Below are 21496 nucleotides of genomic sequence, written 5' to 3' on the forward strand. Positions count from 1 at the left end.
AGCAGTGTATGAACTTTTGCTGCATGGCACTGGGCTCCCTGGTGGTCTAGTGGTTAGGATTCGGCGCTCTCACCGCCGCGGCCCGGGTTCGATTCCCGGTCAGGGAAAAGTCCTTCTTCTGCCCTTGAAAACTTTTCCTTCCCGTAGGTCGCGGGCTTCTCAAAATGAAGTTGCTTTCTGACTCACAGTTTGCCTAGCATCACGCAGTATAGCTCCAAATATCATTTTCGCAAGGTCCCTTTATAGCTGCTTTCCACAGCGGGAGGAAAGTCACTTGTGCAAGGCTCTTGAGCAAGTGAGACCCTGTATTCCAAAGTGCAATTCCTTTTGTAGGCTTCAGACCACATGGCGTGCGGCAGGAAGTCTCCTTTGACAGGCCTGCAGGCTTTGTTTCCAAATGGCATCCTGGACCCATTGCAACCCACCTTTTTGCTAAAATGGAAGTCTGGATCTGGGTAAGAAAAAACTGAGCTGCACGTATGGAAAAAAGCAGAGGCCAGCCACAGGGAGGGTGTGGCCAGGGCAGTCTGATTTGCATACTGACCTGTGGCATCTTGGGAATGTATAGGCTTTGGAGCTTAACGGGTGCTGCAGGGGTCTGCCTGGCTGGAGAGATGCCTGTCTGGTACACCCCTCAGGACAGACGGTGCCTTCCGTTCGAACATGGAGGGTGAGGGACATGGGTCACCCTCTTATACAGGGGTGTGGCTGTGGGCAGGACGGGTTGTGGGGGACCCGTCAGGGCATTGCCCGTTTGGAAGCCCGTTCGGAAGGCGAGAGGAGGTGGGGGCAGGGAACTCTCCTCAATTTTCCCCCAGAGGTTTGGGGAAAAGCCTTTGCACGTTTGAGCCAGCCGGGCCTGCATCAGCAGATCCTGCTCCTCTTGCAAGGGAGAGCTTGTAGGTGAAATCAAAAAAGGGGAGAAATCTGCAAGAGCCGGGTTAAAAAATTCCAGGGGCAGACCCATGTTCCCCAGGAAGCAAGTACTTCCTCCTGCTCCCTTCAGTGGGAAAAGATATAGGAGGTGTATTTCTCTAAGCAGGGGATCTGCGTAGATGGCACTGCATTGCTTTGGGAAGCATCCATGCTGGTAGCAGAATAGCAGCAGACCCCACAGCTGAGACTTGAATGGGGACTGTTGGAGAGGGGCAGTGGAAGGGCGCAGGAAAATGCTTTTCAAAAGCATCTGCACTTTCTTACAAAGCAGCTGAAAACCCATACCAGGAATGGGGCTCGAACCCATGCGGACAAACGTCCATTGGATCTTAAGTCCAACACCTTAACCACTCGGCCACCCTGGTGAGACCCAAGGCCCAGCTTTACTCAACTCCCTTTTTCTGCTGGCTGCTGCAGCACCGGCTGTCCAGCAAGAGCTGTTTGCGGAGTTAAAAGGCTTTTGCAGGAGGCTAAAGGTAATTGCTTATGACAAACACACTGTGTGACACCTAACTTTCTCCCACTCGGACTTTACGGGCAATTTTTATATTGGAGTTAGCTTAGTCACAATAAGGGGGTGAGCAAGGCAAGCACACAAGAGCATCTCCTCCCTGGTGGTCTAGTGGCTAGGATTTGGCGCTTTCACCGCCGCGGCCCGGGTTCGATTCCCGGTCAGGGAAGATACCTCTAAAGCATAGATTTGAGTGTTTTGTCCCAGTAGCTTTTTTTAAACGAAGGTCCTTAAAAAGGTACCCCTACCCATGAACGAAAGAGGAGGAAAGGGACTGGGTCCCCTGTGCCCCAGGTTGTTTTGCTCCCATTGCCCTCAGCCACCTTTATGCGCACGCACTCCTCCACCCAGTCTGGTGCTCTATGTGTGTGTAAAGTGCAGTACCAGCTCACCAGAAAGGTAAATTGCTGGAAACCCCTGCTGTGATGCATACATCTACTTTGGAGCACTCTTCTCCCTTGCACTCTTGAATCGCTTAAGAGCAATGTATTCTTCCAGCAAGCTGAATAACGAGACAGGGTTGAGAAAGTGTTCCAGCTGTCTGTGCGCCATCAGCAGCCACTAGGTGTCCCTCTTGTGTTTTCCCGTGGATCCCGATTGTACAGGAATTCATCGGTTCAGTAGCAAGGGGGAGAGGATGGCCTGTGCTTGGAAGTGACAGACAGTCGGGTGGCATTATGAGGATTTTTTCAATTTCTGATTCATATGTGCTGTAGAGAAAAATAAGCTTTCAGCCCCCATGAGCTTTGTCATTCGGAAAGCAGTGTATGAACTTTTGCTGCATGGCACTGGGCTCCCTGGTGGTCTAGTGGTTAGGATTCGGCGCTCTCACCGCCGCGGCCCGGGTTCGATTCCCGGTCAGGGAAAAGTCCTTCTTCTGCCCTTGAAAACTTTTCCTTCCCGTAGGTCGCGGGCTTCTCAAAATGAAGTTGCTTTCTGACTCACAGTTTGCCTAGCATCACGCAGTATAGCTCCAAATATCATTTTCGCAAGGTCCCTTTATAGCTGCTTTCCACAGCGGGAGGAAAGTCACTTGTGCAAGGCTCTGGAGCAAGTGAGACCCTGTATTCCAAAGTGCAATTCCTTTTGTAGGCTTCAGACCACATGGCGTGCGGCAGGAAGTCTCCTTTGACAGGCCTGCAGGCTTTGTTTCCAAATGGCATCCTGGACCCATTGCAACCCACCTTTTTGCTAAAATGGAAGTCTGGATCTGGGTAAGAAAAAACTGAGCTGCACGTACGGAAAAAAGCAGAGGCCAGCCACAGGGAGGGTGTGGCCAGGGCAGTCTGATTTGCATACTGACCTGTGGCATCTTGGGAATGTATAGGCTTTGGAGCTTAACGGGTGCTGCAGGGGTCTGCCTGGCTGGAGAGATGCCTGTCTGGTACACCCCTCAGGACAGACGGTGCCTTCCGTTCGAACATGGAGGGTGAGGGACATGGGTCACCCTCTTATACAGGGGTGTGGCTGTGGGCAGGACGGGTTGTGGGGGACCCGTCAGGGCATTGCCCGTTTGGAAGCCCGTTCGGAAGGCGAGAGGAGGCGGGGGCAGGGAACTCTCCTCAATTTTCCCCCAGAGGTTTGGGGAAAAGCCTTTGCACGTTTGAGCCAGCCGGGCCTGCATCAGCAGATCCTGCTCCTCTGGCAAGGGAGAGCTTGTAGGTGAAATCAAAAAAGGGGAGAAATCTGCAAGAGCCGGGTTAAAAAATTCCAGGGGCAGACCCATGTTCCCCAGGAAGCAAGTACTTCCTCCTGCTCCCTTCAGTGGGAAAAGATATAGGAGGTGTATTTCTCTAAGCAGGGGATCTGCGTAGATGGCACTGCATTGCTTTGGGAAGCATCCATGCTGGTAGCAGAATAGCAGCAGACCCCACAGCTGAGACTTGAATGGGGACTGTTGGAGAGGGGCAGTGGAAGGGCGCAGGAAAATGCTTTTCAAAAGCATCTGCACTTTCTTACAAAGCAGCTGAAAACCCATACCAGGAATGGGGCTCGAACCCATGCGGACAAACGTCCATTGGATCTTAAGTCCAACACCTTAACCACTCGGCCACCCTGGTGAGACCCAAGGCCCAGCTTTACTCAACTCCCTTTTTCTGCTGGCTGCTGCAGCACCGGCTGTCCAGCAAGAGCTGTTTGCGGAGTTAAAAGGCTTTTGCAGGAGGCTAAAGGTAATTGCTTATGACAAACACACTGTGTGACACCTAACTTTCTCCCACTCGGACTTTACGGGCAATTTTTATATTGGAGTTAGCTTAGTCACAATAAGGGGGTGAGCTTGGCAAGCACACAAGAGCATCTCCTCCCTGGTGGTCTAGTGGCTAGGATTTGGCGCTTTCACCGCCGCGGCCTGGGTTCGATTCCCGGTCAGGGAAGATACCTCTAAAGCATAGATTTGAGTGTTTTGTCCCAGTAGCTTTTTTTAAACGAAGGTCCTTAAAAAGGTACCCCTACCCATGAACGAAAGAGGAGGAAAGGGACTGGGTCCCCTGTGCCCCAGGTTGTTTTGCTCCCATTGCCCTCAGCCACCTTTATGCGCACGCACTCCTCCACCCAGTCTGGTGCTCTATGTGTGTGTAAAGTGCAGTACCAGCTCACCAGAAAGGTAAATTGCTGGAAACCCCTGCTGTGATGCATACATCTACTTTGGAGCACTCTTCTCCCTTGCACTCTTGAATCGCTTAAGAGCAATGTATTCTTCCAGCAAGCTGAATAACGAGACAGGGTTGAGAAAGTGTTCCAGCTGTCTGTGCGCCATCAGCAGCCACTAGGTGTCCCTCTTGTGTTTTCCCGTGGATCCCGATTGTACAGGAATTCATCGGTTCAGTAGCAAGGGGGAGAGGATGGCCTGTGCTTGGAAGTGACAGACAGTCGGGTGGCATTATGAGGATTTTTTCAATTTCTGATTCATATGTGCTGTAGAGAAAAATAAGCTTTCAGCCCCCATGAGCTTTGTCATTCGGAAAGCAGTGTATGAACTTTTGCTGCATGGCACTGGGCTCCCTGGTGGTCTAGTGGTTAGGATTCGGCGCTCTCACCACCGCGGCCCGGGTTCGATTCCCGGTCAGGGAAAAGTCCTTCTTCTGCCCTTGAAAACTTTTCCTTCCCGTAGGTCGCGGGCTTCTCAAAATGAAGTTGCTTTCTGACTCACAGTTTGCCTAGCATCACGCAGTATAGCTCCAAATATCATTTTCGCAAGGTCCCTTTATAGCTGCTTTCCACAGCGGGAGGAAAGTCACTTGTGGAAGGCTCTTGAGCAAGTGAGACCCTGTATTCCAAAGTGCAATTCCTTTTGTAGGCTTCTGACCACATGGCGTGCGGCAGGAAGTCTCCTTTGACAGGCCTGCAGTTTTTTTTCCAAATGGCATCCTGGACCCATTGCAACCCACCTTTTTGCTAAAATGGAAGTCTGGATCTGGGTAAGAAAAAACTGAGCTGCACGTACGGAAAAAAGCAGAGGCTAGCCACAGGGAGGGTGTGGCCAGGGCTGTCTGATTTGCATACTGACCTGTGGCATCTTGGGAATGTATAGGCTTTGGAGCTTAACGGGTGCTGCAGGGGTCTGCCTGGCTGGAGAGATGCCTGTCTGGTACACCCCTCAGGACAGACGGTGCCTTCCGTTCGAACATGGAGGGTGAGGGACATGGGTCACCCTCTTATACAGGGGTGTGGCTGTGGGCAGGACGGGTTGTGGGGGACCCGTCAGGGCATTGCCCGTTTGGAAGCCCGTTCGGAAGGCGAGAGGAGGCGGGGGCAGGGAACTCTCCTCAATTTTCCCCCAGAGGTTTGGGGAAAAGCCTTTGCACGTTTGAGCCAGCTGGGCCTGCATCAGCAGATCCTGCTCCTCCGGGAAGGGAGAGCTTGTAGGTGAAATCAAAAAAGGGGAGAAATCTGCAAGAGCCGGGTTAAAAAATTCCAGGGGCAGACCCATGTTCCCCAGGAAGCAAGTACTTCCTCCTGCTCCCTTCAGTGGGAAAAGATATAGGAGGTGTATTTCTCTAAGCAGGGGATCTGCGTAGATGGCACTGCATTGCTTTGGGAAGCATCCATGCTGGTAGCAGAATAGCAGCAGATCCCACAGCTGAGACTTGAATGGGGACTGTTGGAGAGGGGCAGTGGAAGGGCGCAGGAAAATGCTTTTCAAAACCATCTGCACTTTCTTACAAAGCAGCTGAAAACCCATACCAGGAATGGGGCTCGAACCCATGCGGACAAACGTCCATTGGATCTTAAGTCCAACGCCTTAACCACTCGGCCACCCTGGTGAGACCCAAGGCCCAGCTTTACTCAACTCCCTTTTTCTGCTGGCTGCTGCAGCACCGGCTGTCCAGCAAGAGCTGTTTGCGGAGTTAAAAGGCTTTTGCAGGAGGCTAAAGGTAATTGCTTATGACAAACACACTGTGTGACACCTAACTTTCTCCCACTCGGACTTTACGGGCAATTTTTATATTGGAGTTAGCTTAGTCACAATAAGGGGGTGAGCAAGGCAAGCACACAAGAGCATCTCCTCCCTGGTGGTCTAGTGGCTAGTATTTGGCGCTTTCACCACCGCGGCCCGGGTTCGATTCCCAGTCAGGGAAGATACCTCTAAAGCATAGATTTGAGTGTTTTGTCCCAGTAGCTTTTTTTAAACGAAGGTCCTTAAAAAGGTACCCCTACCCATGAACGAAAGAGGAGGAAAGGGACTGGGTCCCCTGTGCCCCAGGTTGTTTTGCTCCCATTGCCCTCAGCCACCTTTATGCGCACGCACTCCTCCACCCAGTCTGGTGCTCTATGTGTGTGTAAAGTGCAGTACCAGCTCACCAGAAAGGTAAATTGCTGGAAACCCCTGCTGTGATGCATACATCTACTTTGGAGCACTCTTCTCCCTTGCACTCTTGAATCGCTTAAGAGCAATGTATTCTTCCAGCAAGCTGAATAACGAGACAGGGTTGAGAAAGTGTTCCAGCTGTCTGTGCGCCATCAGCAGCCACTAGGTGTCCCTCTTGTGTTTTCCTGTGGATCCCGATTGTACAGGAATTCATCGGTTCAGTAGCAAGGGGGAGAGGATGGCCTGTGCTTGGAAGTGACAGACAGTCGGTGGCATTATGAGGATTTTTTTAATTTCTGATTCATATGTGCTGTAGTGAAAAATAAGCTTTCAGCCCCCATGAGCTTTGTCATTCGGAAAGCAGTGTATGAACTTTTGCTGCATGGCACTGGGCTCCCTGGTGGTCTAGTGGTTAGGATTCGGCGCTCTCACCGCCGTGGCCCAGGTTCGATTCCCGGTCAGGGAAAAGTCCTTCTTCTGCCCTTGAAAACCTTTCCTTCCCGTAGGTCGCGGGCTTCTCAAAATGAAGTTGCTTTCTGACTCACAGTTTGCCTAGCATCACGCAGTATAGCTCCAAATATCATTTTCGCAAGGTCCCTTTATAGCTGCTTTCCACAGCGGGAGGAAAGTCACTTGTGCAAGGCTCTTGAGCAAGTGAGACCCTGTATTCCAAAGTGCAATTCCTTTTGTAGGCTTCAGACCACATGGCGTGCGGCAGGAAGTCTCCTTTGACAGGCCTGCAGGCTTTGTTTCCAAATGGCATCCTGGACCCATTGCAACCCACCTTTTTGCTAAAATGGAAGTCTGGATCTGGGTAAGAAAAAACTGAGCTGCACGTACGGAAAAAAGCAGAGGCTAGCCACAGGGAGGGTGTGGCCAGGGCTGTCTGATTTGCATACTGACCTGTGGCATCTTGGGAATGTATAGGCTTTGGAGCTTAACGGGTGCTGCAGGGGTCTGCCTGGCTGGAGAGATGCCTGTCTGGTACACCCCTCAGGACAGACGGTGCCTTCCGTTCGAACATGGAGGGTGAGGGACATGGGTCACCCTCTTATACAGGGGTGTGGCTGTGGGCAGGACGGGTTGTGGGGGACCCGTCAGGGCATTGCCCGTTTGGAAGCCCGTTCGGAAGGCGAGAGGAGGCGGGGGCAGGGAACTCTCCTCAATTTTCCCCCAGAGGTTTGGGGAAAAGCCTTTGCACGTTTGAGCCAGCCGGGCCTGCATCAGCAGATCCTGCTCCTCTGGCAAGGGAGAGCTTGTAGGTGAAATCAAAAAAGGGGAGAAATCTGCAAGAGCCGGGTTAAAAAATTCCAGGGGCAGACCCATGTTCCCCAGGAAGCAAGTACTTCCTCCTGCTCCCTTCAGTGGGAAAAGATATAGGAGGTGTATTTCTCTAAGCAGGGGATCTGCGTAGATGGCACTGCATTGCTTTGGGAAGCATCCATGCTGGTAGCAGAATAGCAGCAGACCCCACAGCTGAGACTTGAATGGGGACTGTTGGAGAGGGGCAGTGGAAGGGCGCAGGAAAATGCTTTTCAAAAGCATCTGCACTTTCTTACAAAGCAGCTGAAAACCCATACCAGGAATGGGGCTCGAACCCATGCGGACAAACGTCCATTGGATCTTAAGTCCAACACCTTAACCACTCGGCCACCCTGGTGAGACCCAAGGCCCAGCTTTACTCAACTCCCTTTTTCTGCTGGCTGCTGCAGCACCGGCTGTCCAGCAAGAGCTGTTTGCGGAGTTAAAAGGCTTTTGCAGGAGGCTAAAGGTAATTGCTTATGACAAACACACTGTGTGACACCTAACTTTCTCCCACTCGGACTTTACGGGCAATTTTTATATTGGAGTTAGCTTAGTCACAATAAGGGGGTGAGCAAGGCAAGCACACAAGAGCATCTCCTCCCTGGTGGTCTAGTGGCTAGTATTTAGCGCTTTCACCGCCGCGGCCCGGGTTCGATTCCCGGTCAGGGAAGATACCTCTAAAGCATAGATTTGAGTGTTTTGTCCCAGTAGCTTTTTTTAAACGAAGGTCTTTAAAAAGGTACCCCTACCCATGAACGAAAGAGGAGGAAAGGGACTGGGTCCCCTGTTCCCCTGGTTGTTTTGCTCCCATTGCCCTCAGCCACCTTTAGCGCACGCACTCCTCCACCCAGTCTGGTGCTCTATGTGTGTGTAAAGTGCAGTACCAGCTCACCAGAAAGGTAAATTGCTGGAAACCCCTGCTGTGATGCATACATCTACTTTGGAGCACTCTTCTCCCTTGCACTCTTGAATCGCTTAAGAGCAATGTATTCTTCCAGCAAGCTGAATAACGAGACAGGGTTGAGAAAGTGTTCCAGCTGTCTGTGCGCCATCAGCAGCCACTAGGTGTCCCTCTTGTGTTTTCCCGTGGATCCCGATTGTACAGGAATTCATCGGTTCAGTAGCAAGGGGGAGAGGATGGCCTGTGCTTGGAAGTGACAGACAGTCGGGTGGCATTATGAGGATTTTTTCAATTTCTGATTCATATGTGCTGTAGAGAAAAATAAGCTTTCAGCCCCCATGAGCTTTGTCATTCGGAAAGCAGTGTATGAACTTTTGCTGCATGGCACTGGGCTCCCTGGTGGTCTAGTGGTTAGGATTCGGCGCTCTCACCGCCGCTGCCCGGGTTCGATTCCCGGTCAGGGAAAAGTCCTTCTTCTGCCCTTGAAAACTTTTCCTTCCCGTAGGTCGCGGGCTTCTCAAAATGAAGTTGCTTTCTGACTCACAGTTTGCCTAGCATCACGCAGTATAGCTCCAAATATCATTTTCGCAAGGTCCCTTTATAGCTGCTTTCCACAGCGGGAGGAAAGTCACTTGTGCAAGGCTCTTGAGCAAGTGAGACCCTGTATTCCAAAGTGCAATTCCTTTTGTAGGCTTCAGACCACATGGCGTGCGGCAGGAAGTCTCCTTTGACAGGCCTGCAGGCTTTGTTTCCAAATGGCATCCTGGACCCATTGCAACCCACCTTTTTGCTAAAATGGAAGTCTGGATCTGGGTAAGAAAAAACTGAGCTGCACGTACGGAAAAAAGCAGAGGCCAGCCACAGGGAGGGTGTGGCCAGGGCAGTCTGATTTGCATACTGACCTGTGGCATCTTGGGAATGTATAGGCTTTGGAGCTTAACGGGTGCTGCAGGGGTCTGCCTGGCTGGAGAGATGCCTGTCTGGTACACCCCTCAGGACAGACGGTGCCTTCCGTTCAAACATGGAGGGTGAGGGACATGGGTCACCCTCTTATACAGGGGTGTGGCTGTGGGCAGGACGGGTTGTGGGGGACCCGTCAGGGCATTGCCCATTTGGAAGCCCGTTCGGAAGGCGAGAGGAGGCGGGGGCAGGGAACTCTCCTCAATTTTCCCCCAGAGGTTTGGGGAAAAGCCTTTGCACGTTTGAGCCAGCCGGGCCTGCATCAGCAGATCCTGCTCCTCTGGCAAGGGAGAGCTTGTAGGTGAAATCAAAAAAGGGGAGAAATCTGCAAGAGCCGGGTTAAAAAATTCCAGGGGCAGACCCATGTTCCCCAGGAAGCAAGTACTTCCTCCTGCTCCCTTCAGTGGGAAAAGATATAGGAGGTGTATTTCTCTAAGCAGGGGATCTGCGTAGATGGCACTGCATTGCTTTGGGAAGCATCCATGCTGGTAGCAGAATAGCAGCAGACCCCACAGCTGAGACTTGAATGGGGACTGTTGGAGAGGGGCAGTGGAAGGGCGCAGGAAAATGCTTTTCAAAAGCATCTGCACTTTCTTACAAAGCAGCTGAAAACCCATACCAGGAATGGGGCTCGAACCCATGCGGACAAACGTCCATTGGATCTTAAGTCCAACACCTTAACCACTCGGCCACCCTGGTGAGACCCAAGGCCCAGCTTTACTCAACTCCCTTTTTCTGCTGGCTGCTGCAGCACCGGCTGTCCAGCAAGAGCTGTTTGCGGAGTTAAAAGGCTTTTGCAGGAGGCTAAAGGTAATTGCTTATGACAAACACACTGTGTGACACCTAACTTTCTCCCACTCGGACTTTACGGGCAATTTTTATATTGGAGTTAGCTTAGTCACAATAAGGGGGTGAGCTTGGCAAGCACACAAGAGCATCTCCTCCCTGGTGGTCTAGTGGCTAGGATTTGGCGCTTTCACCGCCGCGGCCCGGGTTCGATTCCCGGTCAGGGAAGATACCTCTAAAGCATAGATTTGAGTGTTTTGTCCCAGTAGCTTTTTTTAAACGAAGGTCCTTAAAAAGGTACCCCTACCCATGAACGAAAGAGGAGGAAAGGGACTGGGTCCCCTGTGCCCCAGGTTGTTTTGCTCCCATTGCCCTCAGCCACCTTTATGCGCACGCACTCCTCCACCCAGTCTGGTGCTCTATGTGTGTGTAAAGTGCAGTACCAGCTCACCAGAAAGGTAAATTGCTGGAAACCCCTGCTGTGATGCATACATCTACTTTGGAGCACTCTTCTCCCTTGCACTCTTGAATCGCTTAAGAGCAATGTATTCTTCCAGCAAGCTGAATAACGAGACAGGGTTGAGAAAGTGTTCCAGCTGTCTGTGCGCCATCAGCAGCCACTAGGTGTCCCTCTTGTGTTTTCCCGTGGATCCCGATTGTACAGGAATTCATCGGTTCAGTAGCAAGGGGGAGAGGATGGCCTGTGCTTGGAAGTGACAGACAGTCGGGTGGCATTATGAGGATTTTTTCAATTTCTGATTCATATATGCTGTAGAGAAAAATAAGCTTTCAGCCCCCATGAGCTTTGTCATTCGGAAAGCAGTGTATGAACTTTTGCTGCATGGCACTGGGCTCCCTGGTGGTCTAGTGGTTAGGATTCGGCGCTCTCACCACCGCGGCCCGGGTTCGATTCCCGGTCAGGGAAAAGTCCTTCTTCTGCCCTTGAAAACTTTTCCTTCCCGTAGGTCGCGGGCTTCTCAAAATGAAGTTGCTTTCTGACTCACAGTTTGCCTAGCATCACGCAGTATAGCTCCAAATATCATTTTCGCAAGGTCCCTTTATAGCTGCTTTCCACAGCGGGAGGAAAGTCACTTGTGGAAGGCTCTTGAGCAAGTGAGACCCTGTATTCCAAAGTGCAATTCCTTTTGTAGGCTTCTGACCACATGGCGTGCGGCAGGAAGTCTCCTTTGACAGGCCTGCAGTTTTTTTTCCAAATGGCATCCTGGACCCATTGCAACCCACCTTTTTGCTAAAATGGAAGTCTGGATCTGGGTAAGAAAAAACTGAGCTGCACGTACGGAAAAAAGCAGAGGCTAGCCACAGGGAGGGTGTGGCCAGGGCTGTCTGATTTGCATACTGACCTGTGGCATCTTGGGAATGTATAGGCTTTGGAGCTTAACGGGTGCTGCAGGGGTCTGCCTGGCTGGAGAGATGCCTGTCTGGTACACCCCTCAGGACAGACGGTGCCTTCCGTTCGAACATGGAGGGTGAGGGACATGGGTCACCCTCTTATACAGGGGTGTGGCTGTGGGCAGGACGGGTTGTGGGGGACCCGTCAGGGCATTGCCCGTTTGGAAGCCCGTTCGGAAGGCGAGAGGAGGCGGGGGCAGGGAACTCTCCTCAATTTTCCCCCAGAGGTTTGGGGAAAAGCCTTTGCACGTTTGAGCCAGCTGGGCCTGCATCAGCAGATCCTGCTCCTCCGGGAAGGGAGAGCTTGTAGGTGAAATCAAAAAAGGGGAGAAATCTGCAAGAGCCGGGTTAAAAAATTCCAGGGGCAGACCCATGTTCCCCAGGAAGCAAGTACTTCCTCCTGCTCCCTTCAGTGGGAAAAGATATAGGAGGTGTATTTCTCTAAGCAGGGGATCTGCGTAGATGGCACTGCATTGCTTTGGGAAGCATCCATGCTGGTAGCAGAATAGCAGCAGATCCCACAGCTGAGACTTGAATGGGGACTGTTGGAGAGGGGCAGTGGAAGGGCGCAGGAAAATGCTTTTCAAAACCATCTGCACTTTCTTACAAAGCAGCTGAAAACCCATACCAGGAATGGGGCTCGAACCCATGCGGACAAACGTCCATTGGATCTTAAGTCCAACGCCTTAACCACTCGGCCACCCTGGTGAGACCCAAGGCCCAGCTTTACTCAACTCCCTTTTTCTGCTGGCTGCTGCAGCACCGGCTGTCCAGCAAGAGCTGTTTGCGGAGTTAAAAGGCTTTTGCAGGAGGCTAAAGGTAATTGCTTATGACAAACACACTGTGTGACACCTAACTTTCTCCCACTCGGACTTTACGGGCAATTTTTATATTGGAGTTAGCTTAGTCACAATAAGGGGGTGAGCAAGGCAAGCACACAAGAGCATCTCATCCCTGGTTGTCTAGTGGCTAGTATTTGGCACTTTCACCGCCGCGGCCCGGGTTCGATTCCCGGTCAGGGAAGATACCTCTAAAGCATAGATTTGAGTGTTTTGTCCCAGTAGCTTTTTTTAAACGAAGGTCCTTAAAAAGGTACCCCTACCCATGAACGAAAGAGGAGGAAAGGGACTGGGTCCCCTGTGCCCCAGGTTGTTTTGCTCCCATTGCCCTCAGCCACCTTTATGCGCACGCACTCCTCCACCCAGTCTGGTGCTCTATGTGTGTGTAAAGTGCAGTACCAGCTCACCAGAAAGGTAAATTGCTGGAAACCCCTGCTGTGATGCATACATCTACTTTGGAGCACTCTTCTCCCTTGCACTCTTGAATCGCTTAAGAGCAATGTATTCTTCCAGCAAGCTGAATAACGAGACAGGGTTGAGAAAGTGTTCCAGCTGTCTGTGCGCCATCAGCAGCCACTAGGTGTCCCTCTTGTGTTTTCCTGTGGATCCCGATTGTACAGGAATTCATCGGTTCAGTAGCAAGGGGGAGAGGATGGCCTGTGCTTGGAAGTGACAGACAGTCGGGTGGCATTATGAGGATTTTTTCAATTTCTGATTCATATGTGCTGTAGAGAAAAATAAGCTTTCAGCCCCCATGAGCTTTGTCATTCGGAAAGCAGTGTATGAACTTTTGCTGCATGGCACTGGGCTCCCTGGTGGTCTAGTGGTTAGGATTCGGCGCTCTCACCGCCGCGGCCCGGGTTCGATTCCCGGTCAGGGAAAAGTCCTTCTTCTGCCCTTGAAAACTTTTCCTTCCCGTAGGTCGCGGGCTTCTCAAAATGAAGTTGCTTTCTGACTCACAGTTTGCCTAGCATCACGCAGTATAGCTCCAAATATCATTTTCGCAAGGTCCCTTTATAGCTGCTTTCCACAGCGGGAGGAAAGTCACTTGTGCAAGGCTCTTGAGCAAGTGAGACCCTGTATTCCAAAGTGCAATTCCTTTTGTAGGCTTCTGACCACATGGCGTGCGGCAGGAAGTCTCCTTTGACAGGCCTGCAGGCTTTGTTTCCAAATGGCATCCTGGACCCATTGCAACCCACCTTTTTGCTAAAATGGAAGTCTGGATCTGGGTAAGAAAAAACTGAGCTGCACGTACGGAAAAAAGCAGAGGCCAGCCACAGGGAGGGTGTGGCCAGGGCAGTCTGATTTGCATACTGACCTGTGGCATCTTGGGAATGTATAGGCTTTGGAGCTTAACGGGTGCTGCAGGGGTCTGCCTGGCTGGAGAGATGCCTGTCTGGTACACCCCTCAGGACAGACGGTGCCTTCCGTTCGAACATGGAGGGTGAGGGACATGGGTCGCCCTCTTATACAGGGGTGTGGCTGTGGGCAGGACGGGTTGTGGGGGACCCGTCAGGGCATTGCCCGTTTGGAAGCCCGTTCGGAAGGCGAGAGGAGGCGGGGGCAGGGAACTCTCCTCAATTTTCCCCCAGAGGTTTGGGGAAAAGCCTTTGCACGTTTGAGCCAGCCGGGCCTGCATCAGCAGATCCTGCTCCTCTGGCAAGGGAGAGCTTGTAGGTGAAATCAAAAAAGGGGAGAAATCTGCAAGAGCCGGGTTAAAAAATTCCAGGGGCAGACCCATGTTCCCCAGGAAGCAAGTACTTCCTCCTGCTCCCTTCAGTGGGAAAAGATATAGGAGGTGTATTTCTCTAAGCAGGGGATCTGCGTAGATGGCACTGCATTGCTTTGGGAAGCATCCATGCTGGTAGCAGAATAGCAGCAGACCCCACAGCTGAGACTTGAATGGGGACTGTTGGAGAGGGGCAGTGGAAGGGCGCAGGAAAATGCTTTTCAAAAGCATCTGCACTTTCTTACAAAGCAGCTGAAAACCCATACCAGGAATGGGGCTCGAACCCATGCGGACAAACGTCCATTGGATCTTAAGTCCAACACCTTAACCACTCGGCCACCCTGGTGAGACCCAAGGCCCAGCTTTACTCAACTCCCTTTTTCTGCTGGCTGCTGCAGCACCGGCTGTCCAGCAAGAGCTGTTTGCGGAGTTAAAAGGCTTTTGCAGGAGGCTAAAGGTAATTGCTTATGACAAACACACTGTGTGACACCTAACTTTCTCCCACTCGGACTTTACGGGCAATTTTTATATTGGAGTTAGCTTAGTCACAATAAGGGGGTGAGCAAGGCAAGCACACAAGAGCATCTCCTCCCTGGTGGTCTAGTGGCTAGTATTTGGCGCTTTCACCGCCGCGGCCCGGGTTCGATTCCCGGTCAGGGAAGATACCTCTAAAGCATAGATTTGAGTGTTTTGTCCCAGTAGCTTTTTTTAAACGAAGGTCTTTAAAAAGGTACCCCTACCCATGAACGAAAGAGGAGGAAAGGGACTGGGTCCCCTGTTCCCCTGGTTGTTTTGCTCCCATTGCCCTCAGCCACCTTTATGCGCACGCACTCCTCCACCCAGTCTGGTGCTCTATGTGTGTGTAAAGTGCAGTACCAGCTCACCAGAAAGGTAAATTGCTGGAAACCCCTGCTGTGATGCATACATCTACTTTGGAGCACTCTTCTCCCTTGCACTCTTGAATCGCTTAAGAGCAATGTATTCTTCCAGCAAGCTGAATAACGAGACAGGGTTGAGAAAGTGTTCCAGCTGTCTGTGCGCCATCAGCAGCCACTAGGTGTCCCTCTTGTGTTTTCCCGTGGATCCCGATTGTACAGGAATTCATCGGTTCAGTAGCAGAGGGAGAGGATGGCCTGTGCTTGGAAGTGACAGACAGTCGGGTGGCATTATGAGGATTTTTTCAATTTCTGATTCATATGTGCTGTAGAGATAAATAAGCTTTCAGCCCCCATGAGCTTTGTCATTCGGAAAGCAGTGTATGAACTTTTGCTGCATGGCACTGGGCTCCCTGGTGGTCTAGTGGTTAGGATTCGGCGCTCTCACCGCCGCGGCCCGGGTTCGATTCCTGGTCAGGGAAAAGTCCTTCTTCTTCCCTTCAAAACTTTTCCTTCCCGTAGGTCGCGGGCTTCTCAAAATGAAGTTGCTTTCTGACTCACAGTTTGCCTAGCATCACGCAGTATAGCTCCAAAAATCATTTTCGCAAGGTCCCTTTATAGCTGCTTTCCACAGCGGGAGGAAAGTCACTTGTGCAAGGCTCTTGAGCAAGTGAGACCCTGTATTCCAAAGTGCAATTCCTTTTGTAGGCTTCTGACCACATGGCGTGCGGCAGGAAGTCTCCTTTGACAGGCCTGCAGGCTTTGTTTCCAAATGGCATCCTGGACCCATTGCAACCCACCTTTTTGCTAAAATGGAAGTCTGGATCTGGGTAAGAAAAAACTGAGCTGCACGTACGGAAAAAAGCAGAGGCCAGCCACAGGGAGGGTGTGGCCAGGGCAGTCTGATTTGCATACTGACCTGTGGCATCTTGGGAATGTATAGGCTTTGGAGCTTAACGGGTGCTGCAGGGGTCTGCCTGGCTGGAGAGATGCCTGTCTGGTACACCCCTCAGGACAGACGGTGCCTTCCGTTCGAACATGGAGGGTGAGGGACATGGGTCGCCCTCTTATACAGGGGTGTGGCTGTGGGCAGGACGGGTTGTGGGGGACCCGTCAGGGCATTGCCCGTTTGGAAGCCCGTTCGGAAGGCGAGAGGAGGCGGGGGCAGGGAACTCTCCTCAATTTTCCCCCAGAGGTTTGGGGAAAAGCCTTTGCACGTTTGAGCCAGCCGGGCCTGCATCAGCAGATCCTGCTCCTCTGGCAAGGGAGAGCTTGTAGGTGAAATCAAAAAAGGGGAGAAATCTGCAAGAGCCGGGTTAAAAAATTCCAGGGGCAGACCCATGTTCCCCAGGAAGCAAGTACTTCCTCCTGCTCCCTTCAGTGGGAAAAGATATAGGAGGTGTATTTCTCTAAGCAGGGGATCTGCGTAGATGGCACTGCATTGCTTTGGGAAGCATCCATGCTGGTAGCAGAATAGCAGCAGACCCCACAGCTGAGACTTGAATGGGGACTGTTGGAGAGGGGCAGTGGAAGGGCGCAGGAAAATGCTTTTCAAAAGCATCTGCACTTTCTTACAAAGCAGCTGAAAACCCATACCAGGAATGGGGCTTGAACCCATGCGGACAAACGTCCATTGGATCTTAAGTCCAACACCTTAACCACTCGGCCACCCTGGTGAGACCCAAGGCCCAGCTTTACTCAACTCCCTTTTTCTGCTGGCTGCTGCAGCACCGGCTGTCCAGCAAGAGCTGTTTGCGGAGTTAAAAGGCTTTTGCAGGAGGCTAAAGGTAATTGCTTATGACAAACACACTGTGTGACACCTAACTTTCTCCCACTCGGACTTTACGGGCAATTTTTATATTGGAGTTAGCTTAGTCACAATAAGGGGGTGAGCAAGGCAAGCACACAAGAGCATCTCCTCCCTGGTGGTCTAGTGGCTAGTATTTGGCGCTTTCACCGCCGCGGCCCGGGTTCGATTCCCGGTCAGGGAAGATACCTCTAAAGCATAGATTTGAGTGTTTTGTCCCAGTAGCTTTTTTTAAACGAAGGTCTTTAAAAAGGTACCCCTACCCATGAACGAAAGAGGAGGAAAGGGACTGGGTCCCCTGTTCTCCTGGTTGTTTTGCTCCCATTGCCCTCAGCCACCTTTATGCGCACGCACTCCTCCACCCAGTCTGGTGCTCTATGTGTGTGTAAAGTGCAGTACCAGCTCACCAGAAAGGTAAATTGCTGGAAACCCCTGCTGTGATGCATACATCTACTTTGGAGCACTCTTCTCCCTTGCACTCTTGAATCGCTTAAGAGCAATGTATTCTTCCAGCAAGCTGAATAACGAGACAGGGTTGAGAAAGTGTTCCAGCTGTCTGTGCGCCATCAGCAGCCACTAGGTGTCCCTCTTGTGTTTTCCCGTGGATCCCGATTGTACAGGAATTCATCGGTTCAGTAGCAGGGGGAGAGGATGGCCTGTGCTTGGAAGTGACAGACAGTCGGGTGGCATTATGAGGATTTTTTCAATTTCTGATTCATATGTGCTGTAGAGAAAAATAAGCTTTCAGCCCCCATGAGCTTTGTCATTCGGAAAGCAGTGTATGAACTTTTGCTGCATGGCACTGGGCTCCCTGGTGGTCTAGTGGTTAGGATTCGGCGCTCTCACCGCCGCGGCCCGGGTTCGATTCCCGGTCAGGGAAAAGTCCTTCTTCTTCCCTTCAAAACTTTTCCTTCCCGTAGGTCGCGGGCTTCTCAAAATGAAGTTGCTTTCTGACTCACAGTTTGCCTAGCATCACGCAGTATAGCTCCAAATATCATTTTCGCAAGGTCCCTTTATAGCTGCTTTCCACAGCGGGAGGAAAGTCACTTGTGCAAGGCTCTTGAGCAAGTGAGACCCTGTATTCCAAAGTGCAATTCCTTTTGTAGGCTTCTGACCACATGGCGTGCGGCAGGAAGTCTCCTTTGACAGGCCTGCAGGCTTTGTTTCCAAATGGCATCCTGGACCCATTGCAACCCACCTTTTTGCTAAAATGGAAGTCTGGATCTGGGTAAGAAAAAACTGAGCTGCACGTACGGAAAAAAGCAGAGGCCAGCCACAGGGAGGGTGTGGCCAGGGCAGTCTGATTTGCATACTGACCTGTGGCATCTTGGGAATGTATAGGCTTTGGAGCTTAACGGGTGCTGCAGGGGTCTGCCTGGCTGGAGAGATGCCTGTCTGGTACACCCCTCAGGACAGACGGTGCCTTCCGTTCGAACATGGAGGGTGAGGGACATGGGTCACCCTCTTATACAGGGGTGTGGCTGTGGGCAGGACGGGTTGTGGGGGACCCGTCAGGGCATTGCCCGTTTGGAAGCCCGTTCGGAAGGCGAGAGGAGGCGGGGGCAGGGAACTCTCCTCAATTTTCCCCCAGAGGTTTGGGGAAAAGCCTTTGCACGTTTGAGCCAGCCGGGCCTGCATCAGCAGATCCTGCTCCTCTGGCAAGGGAGAGCTTGTAGGTGAAATCAAAAAAGGGGAGAAATCTGCAAGAGCCGGGTTAAAAAATTCCAGGGGCAGACCCATGTTCCCCAGGAAGCAAGTACTTCCTCCTGCTCCCTTCAGTGGGAAAATATATAGGAGGTGTATTTCTCTAAGCAGGGGATCTGCGTAGATGGCACTGCATTGCTTTGGGAAGCATCCATGCTGGTAGCAGAATAGCAGCAGACCCCACAGCTGAGACTTGAATGGGGACTGTTGGAGAGGGGCAGTGGAAGGGCGCAGGAAAATGCTTTTCAAAACCATCTGCACTTTCTAACAAAGCAGCTGAAAACCCATACCAGGAATGGGGCTCGAACCCATGCGGACAAACGTCCATTGGATCTTAAGTCCAACGCCTTAACCACTCGGCCACCCTGGTGAGACCCAAGGCCCAGCTTTACTCAACTCCCTTTTTCTGCTGGCTGCTGCAGCACCGGCTGTCCAGCAAGAGCTGTTTGCGGAGTTAAAAGGCTTTTGCAGGAGGCTAAAGGTAATTGCTTATGACAAACACACTGTGTGACACCTAACTTTCTCCCACTCGGACTTTACGGGCAATTTTTATATTGGAGTTAGCTTAGTCACAATAAGGGGGTGAGCAAGGCAAGCACACAAGAGCATCTCCTCCCTGGTGGTCTAGTGGCTAGTATTTGGCGCTTTCACCGCCGCGGCCCGGGTTCGATTCACGGTCAGGGAAGATACCTCTAAAGCATAGATTTGAGTGTTTTGTCCCAGTAGCTTTTTTTAAACGAAGGTCCTTAAAAAGGTACCCCTACCCATGAACGAAAGAGGAGGAAAGGGACTGGGTCCCCTGTGCCCCAGGTTGTTTTGCTCCCATTGCCCTCAGCCACCTTTATGCGCACGCACTCCTCCACCCAGTCTGGTGCTCTATGTGTGTGTAAAGTGCAGTACCAGCTCACCAGAAAGGTAAATTGCTGGAAACCCCTGCTGTGATGCATACATCTACTTTGGAGCACTCTTCTCCCTTGCACTCTTGAATCGCTTAAGAGCAATGTATTCTTCCAGCAAGCTGAATAACGAGACAGGGTTGAGAAAGTGTTCCAGCTGTCTGTGCGCCATCAGCAGCCACTAGGTGTCCCTCTTGTGTTTTCCTGTGGATCCCGATTGTACAGGAATTCATCGGTTCAGTAGCAAGGGGGAGAGGATGGCCTCTGCTTGGAAGTGACAGACAGTCGGGTGGCATTATGAGGATTTTTTCAATTTCTGATTCATATGTGCTGTAGAGAAAAATAAGCTTTCAGCCCCCATGAGCTTTGTCATTCGGAAAGCAGTGTATGAACTTTTGCTGCATGGCACTGGGCTCCCTGGTGGTCTAGTGGTTAGGATTCGGCGCTCTCACCGCCGCGGCCCGGGTTCGATTCCCGGTCAGGGAAAAGTCCTTCTTCTGCCCTTGAAAACTTTTCCTTCCCGTAGGTCGCGGGCTTCTCAAAATGAAGTTGCTTTCTGACTCACAGTTTGCCTAGCATCACGCAGTATAGCTCCAAATATCATTTTCGCAAGGTCCCTTTATAGCTGCTTTCCACAGCGGGAGGAAAGTCACTTGTGCAAGGCTCTTGAGCAAGTGAGACCCTGTATTCCAAAGTGCAATTCCTTTTGTAGGCTTCTGACCACATGGCGTGCGGCAGGAAGTCTCCTTTGACAGGCCTGCAGGCTTTGTTTCCAAATGGCATCCTGGACCCATTGCAACCCACCTTTTTGCTAAAATGGAAGTCTGGATCTGGGTAAGAAAAAACTGAGCTGCACGTACGGAAAAAAGCAGAGGCCAGCCACAGGGAGGGTGTGGCCAGGGCAGTCTGATTTGCATACTGACCTGTGGCATCTTGGGAATGTATAGGCTTTGGAGCTTAACGGGTGCTGCAGGGGTCTGCCTGGCTGGAGAGATGCCTGTCTGGTACACCCCTCAGGACAGACGGTGCCTTCCGTTCGAACATGGAGGGTGAGGGACATGGGTCACCCTCTTATACAGGGGTGTGGCTGTGGGCAGGACGGGTTGTGGGGGACCCGTCAGGGCATTGCCCGTTTGGAAGCCCGTTCGGAAGGCGAGAGGAGGCGGGGGCAGGGAACTCTCCTCAATTTTCCCCCAGAGGTTTGGGGAAAAGCCTTTGCACGTTTGAGCCAGCCGGGCCTGCATCAGCAGATCCTGCTCCTCTGGCAAGGGAGAGCTTGTAGGTGAAATCAAAAAAGGGGAGAAATCTGCAAGAGCCGGGTTAAAAAATTCCAGGGGCAGACCCATGTTCCCCAGGAAGCAAGTACTTCCTCCTGCTCCCTTCAGTGGGAAAAGATATAGGAGGTGTATTTCTCTAAGCAGGGGATCTGCGTAGATGGCACTGCATTGCTTTGGGAAGCATCCATGCTGGTAGCAGAATAGCAGCAGACCCCACAGCTGAGACTTGAATGGGGACTGTTGGAGAGGGGCAGTGGAAGGGCGCAGGAAAATGCTTTTCAAAAGCATCTGCACTTTCTTACAAAGCAGCTGAAAACCCATACCAGGAATGGGGCTCGAACCCATGCGGACAAACGTCCATTGGATCTTAAGTCCAACACCTTAACCACTCGGCCACCCTGGTGAGACCCAAGGCCCAGCTTTACTCAACTCCCTTTTTCTGCTGGCTGCTGCAGCACCGGCTGTCCAGCAAGAGCTGTTTGCGGAGTTAAAAGGCTTTTGCAGGAGGCTAAAGGTAATTGCTTATGACAAACACACTGTGTGACACCTAACTTTCTCCCACTCGGACTTTACGGGCAATTTTTATATTGGAGTTAGCTTAGTCACAATAAGGGGGTGAGCAAGGCAAGCACACAAGAGCATCTCCTCCCTGGTGGTCTAGTGGCTAGTATTTGGCGCTTTCACCACCGCGGCCCGGGTTCGATTCCCGGTCAGGGAAGATACCTCTAAAGCATAGATTTGAGTGTTTTG

The 21496-nt window shown here is 51.7% G+C and overlaps 25 non-coding genes across 25 annotated transcripts; 15 read left to right on the top strand and 10 right to left on the bottom strand.

Annotated features, from left to right (window-relative positions):
• Positions 1 to 35: 35 nt before the first annotated feature.
• Positions 36 to 107, top strand: TRNAE-CUC (transfer RNA glutamic acid (anticodon CUC)). The gene has a single exon. It is a non-coding gene; the product is annotated as a tRNA-Glu (tRNA).
• Positions 108 to 1218: 1111 nt separating this feature from the next.
• On the bottom strand, positions 1219 to 1301 carry TRNAL-UAA (transfer RNA leucine (anticodon UAA)). Its single transcript has one exon. It is a non-coding gene; the product is annotated as a tRNA-Leu (tRNA).
• A 243-nt stretch (positions 1302 to 1544) lies between these two features.
• TRNAE-UUC (transfer RNA glutamic acid (anticodon UUC)) lies at positions 1545 to 1616 on the top strand. Its single transcript has one exon. It is a non-coding gene; the product is annotated as a tRNA-Glu (tRNA).
• Positions 1617 to 2241: 625 nt separating this feature from the next.
• TRNAE-CUC (transfer RNA glutamic acid (anticodon CUC)) lies at positions 2242 to 2313 on the top strand. Its single transcript has one exon. It is a non-coding gene; the product is annotated as a tRNA-Glu (tRNA).
• A 1111-nt stretch (positions 2314 to 3424) lies between these two features.
• Positions 3425 to 3507, bottom strand: TRNAL-UAA (transfer RNA leucine (anticodon UAA)). Its single transcript has one exon. It is a non-coding gene; the product is annotated as a tRNA-Leu (tRNA).
• Positions 3508 to 3750: 243 nt separating this feature from the next.
• TRNAE-UUC (transfer RNA glutamic acid (anticodon UUC)) lies at positions 3751 to 3822 on the top strand. The gene has a single exon. It is a non-coding gene; the product is annotated as a tRNA-Glu (tRNA).
• Positions 3823 to 4447: 625 nt separating this feature from the next.
• On the top strand, positions 4448 to 4519 carry TRNAE-CUC (transfer RNA glutamic acid (anticodon CUC)). Its single transcript has one exon. It is a non-coding gene; the product is annotated as a tRNA-Glu (tRNA).
• A 1110-nt stretch (positions 4520 to 5629) lies between these two features.
• On the bottom strand, positions 5630 to 5712 carry TRNAL-UAA (transfer RNA leucine (anticodon UAA)). The gene has a single exon. It is a non-coding gene; the product is annotated as a tRNA-Leu (tRNA).
• A 939-nt stretch (positions 5713 to 6651) lies between these two features.
• TRNAE-CUC (transfer RNA glutamic acid (anticodon CUC)) lies at positions 6652 to 6723 on the top strand. Its single transcript has one exon. It is a non-coding gene; the product is annotated as a tRNA-Glu (tRNA).
• Positions 6724 to 7834: 1111 nt separating this feature from the next.
• Positions 7835 to 7917, bottom strand: TRNAL-UAA (transfer RNA leucine (anticodon UAA)). The gene has a single exon. It is a non-coding gene; the product is annotated as a tRNA-Leu (tRNA).
• A 939-nt stretch (positions 7918 to 8856) lies between these two features.
• On the top strand, positions 8857 to 8928 carry TRNAE-CUC (transfer RNA glutamic acid (anticodon CUC)). The gene has a single exon. It is a non-coding gene; the product is annotated as a tRNA-Glu (tRNA).
• A 1111-nt stretch (positions 8929 to 10039) lies between these two features.
• On the bottom strand, positions 10040 to 10122 carry TRNAL-UAA (transfer RNA leucine (anticodon UAA)). The gene has a single exon. It is a non-coding gene; the product is annotated as a tRNA-Leu (tRNA).
• A 243-nt stretch (positions 10123 to 10365) lies between these two features.
• Positions 10366 to 10437, top strand: TRNAE-UUC (transfer RNA glutamic acid (anticodon UUC)). The gene has a single exon. It is a non-coding gene; the product is annotated as a tRNA-Glu (tRNA).
• Positions 10438 to 11062: 625 nt separating this feature from the next.
• Positions 11063 to 11134, top strand: TRNAE-CUC (transfer RNA glutamic acid (anticodon CUC)). The gene has a single exon. It is a non-coding gene; the product is annotated as a tRNA-Glu (tRNA).
• A 1110-nt stretch (positions 11135 to 12244) lies between these two features.
• On the bottom strand, positions 12245 to 12327 carry TRNAL-UAA (transfer RNA leucine (anticodon UAA)). The gene has a single exon. It is a non-coding gene; the product is annotated as a tRNA-Leu (tRNA).
• Positions 12328 to 13267: 940 nt separating this feature from the next.
• On the top strand, positions 13268 to 13339 carry TRNAE-CUC (transfer RNA glutamic acid (anticodon CUC)). The gene has a single exon. It is a non-coding gene; the product is annotated as a tRNA-Glu (tRNA).
• A 1111-nt stretch (positions 13340 to 14450) lies between these two features.
• Positions 14451 to 14533, bottom strand: TRNAL-UAA (transfer RNA leucine (anticodon UAA)). The gene has a single exon. It is a non-coding gene; the product is annotated as a tRNA-Leu (tRNA).
• Positions 14534 to 14776: 243 nt separating this feature from the next.
• TRNAE-UUC (transfer RNA glutamic acid (anticodon UUC)) lies at positions 14777 to 14848 on the top strand. Its single transcript has one exon. It is a non-coding gene; the product is annotated as a tRNA-Glu (tRNA).
• A 624-nt stretch (positions 14849 to 15472) lies between these two features.
• On the top strand, positions 15473 to 15544 carry TRNAE-CUC (transfer RNA glutamic acid (anticodon CUC)). Its single transcript has one exon. It is a non-coding gene; the product is annotated as a tRNA-Glu (tRNA).
• A 1111-nt stretch (positions 15545 to 16655) lies between these two features.
• Positions 16656 to 16738, bottom strand: TRNAL-UAA (transfer RNA leucine (anticodon UAA)). Its single transcript has one exon. It is a non-coding gene; the product is annotated as a tRNA-Leu (tRNA).
• Positions 16739 to 16981: 243 nt separating this feature from the next.
• TRNAE-UUC (transfer RNA glutamic acid (anticodon UUC)) lies at positions 16982 to 17053 on the top strand. Its single transcript has one exon. It is a non-coding gene; the product is annotated as a tRNA-Glu (tRNA).
• A 624-nt stretch (positions 17054 to 17677) lies between these two features.
• TRNAE-CUC (transfer RNA glutamic acid (anticodon CUC)) lies at positions 17678 to 17749 on the top strand. The gene has a single exon. It is a non-coding gene; the product is annotated as a tRNA-Glu (tRNA).
• A 1111-nt stretch (positions 17750 to 18860) lies between these two features.
• Positions 18861 to 18943, bottom strand: TRNAL-UAA (transfer RNA leucine (anticodon UAA)). Its single transcript has one exon. It is a non-coding gene; the product is annotated as a tRNA-Leu (tRNA).
• Positions 18944 to 19883: 940 nt separating this feature from the next.
• On the top strand, positions 19884 to 19955 carry TRNAE-CUC (transfer RNA glutamic acid (anticodon CUC)). The gene has a single exon. It is a non-coding gene; the product is annotated as a tRNA-Glu (tRNA).
• A 1111-nt stretch (positions 19956 to 21066) lies between these two features.
• Positions 21067 to 21149, bottom strand: TRNAL-UAA (transfer RNA leucine (anticodon UAA)). Its single transcript has one exon. It is a non-coding gene; the product is annotated as a tRNA-Leu (tRNA).
• Positions 21150 to 21496: the final 347 nt, after the last annotated feature.

Source organism: Lissotriton helveticus, chromosome 4_1, assembly GCF_964261635.1.
Source record: "Lissotriton helveticus chromosome 4_1, aLisHel1.1, whole genome shotgun sequence".
Lineage (NCBI taxonomy): Eukaryota > Metazoa > Chordata > Amphibia > Caudata > Salamandridae > Lissotriton > Lissotriton helveticus.